Here is a 1,869-nt window from a genome sequence, read left to right on the forward strand (position 1 = left end):
ACGATGACTCCAAGATCCCTTTCCGCAACCATGTTGGCAAGAGGGGTGATTCCCAGCCTATAGGTGTGCTGCTGGCTCATTTGCCCTGCATTTGTCTGTGTTGAATCCCAGCCTAGTCTCATGCGCCCACCTCTGCAACCTGTCCAGAGCTAGCTGGATCCTGTTCCTCCCCTCCAGCGTGCCCACCTCGCTCCACAAAAATGCCACACGACAAGGATGGGATTCAAACCCATGCATGTAGTACACAATGGATTAGCAGACCCTCACCTTAACCACTCGGCCACCTTGTCATGCCTGTTACGTCTACCAAAAGAAAATCTTTCTCAATACCAAAAAACCGCACCCGTGCTGGAAGGTCCTGGGCCATTCCTGCAGTATTGAAGTGGCTGAGTCAGATGCTGGATCATGAGAAGGGTTGGCCCTCACCAAACCACTGGTCATCAAAATGTTGGGGGTGGGGTTGGAAAGAACAGGTGCAGTCAGTGCTTTAATGTTATTCGTGTATGTGGCCCCTCTTATTCCCTTATTGCTCCTTTGAGACTAGGCTTTGGATTTAGCACCAATGGATCCCCCTGCAGCGATTCATGGTGCAATTGTTTGTCTCTCTTCTCTTTCTTCCTCAGGGCGCGCTGGACAGGTGCTCTCAAATCCAGCCCAAGCTGATCTTCTCGGGTGAAGCTGTCGTTTACAACGGCAAAGCGCATAACCGCGCGGGGAAACTACCGAGCGTGGTCAAAGATATTTCACTACGTCGCACGTGAACTCTCGCGGAGCTTGTTAGAAACCTCAAGGGTAAAACACGAGGAAATGGAGTCCAGATTCGGCAACATTACTGAACCCTGAAGATCACAGTCCGCTTGAGACCTAAGTACCCGCGCAGAGGGATCCCGCAGGGTTTGGGGCGCAGGTTTGGAGCCCAGCGTAGAGCTGGCCTCTGGGTCCCCCCACATCTTCCTGGACTCATGTCCTCTCCACGCGAAGAAGGAGAAGGGAACTCGGTGGGGGAGGAACATGTTATATGTGTTTCTACTGGCCCGGCAGGTGAAGAGAGATGTTCATTTGGCCAAAATCCACTCTTGCTTATACCCAGGAAGCCTGAGGCTGTCTGGGGTTGTGTGGGCTCACCGGACAGCAAACCATGGCCTGTTGGAGAGAAGATGATTCATAGATTGTAGTCGGAAGGGACCACAATGAATCATCGTGTCCGCCCCTCTGCCCCGGCAGGAAAGAGGGCCGAGGTCAGATGACCCCAGCCAGGTGACTATCTAGCCTCCTCTTGAAGTCCTCCAAGCTAGGTGACAGCACCACCTCTCCTGGGAGCCCACTCCAGATCCTGGCCGCCCTTACTGTGAAACATTTCTTCCTAACATCTAACCTAAATCCACTCTCAGCTAGTTTACACCCGTTGTTCCTAGTCACTCCCTGGGGCACCTTAGGAAACAGCGCTTCCCCTATTCCCCGTTGACGTCCACTAATAAATGTATAGGCGGCCACAAGATCTCCCCTCAGCCATCTCTTGTGAAGGCTGAAGAGATTCAGCTCTCTCAACCTCCCCTCGTAGGGTCTATCATGAAGGCCACTAATCATGCGAGTGGCCCTCCTCTGGACCTCTCCAGACTCCCCGCGTCCCTCTTGAAGTGCGGCGCCCAAATCTGGACGCAGTACTCCAACTGCGGCCTGAGCAGTACCACGTAGAGGGGGAGCATCACCTCCCTTGAGCTATTAGTCATGCACCTGCTCATGCATGACAGGGTGCGATTGGCCTTGTGGATGGCCTCATTACACTGCCGGCTCCTGTTCATCTTGGAGTCAATTATGACTCCAAGATCCCTCTCTGCCTCCGAGCTGCTGAGAAGGACGCTCCCCAAC

At 53.6% G+C, this 1,869-nt stretch overlaps 1 non-coding gene across 1 annotated transcript; it reads right to left on the reverse strand.

Annotated features, from left to right (window-relative positions):
- Positions 1-208: 208 nt before the first annotated feature.
- TRNAS-GCU (transfer RNA serine (anticodon GCU)) lies at positions 209-290 on the reverse strand. The gene has a single exon. It is a non-coding gene; the product is annotated as a tRNA-Ser (tRNA).
- Between the last annotated feature and the right edge of the window lie 1,579 nt (positions 291-1,869).

The sequence above is a fragment of the Alligator mississippiensis genome, chromosome 11 (genome assembly GCF_030867095.1).
Source record: "Alligator mississippiensis isolate rAllMis1 chromosome 11, rAllMis1, whole genome shotgun sequence".
Lineage (NCBI taxonomy): Eukaryota > Metazoa > Chordata > Crocodylia > Alligatoridae > Alligator > Alligator mississippiensis.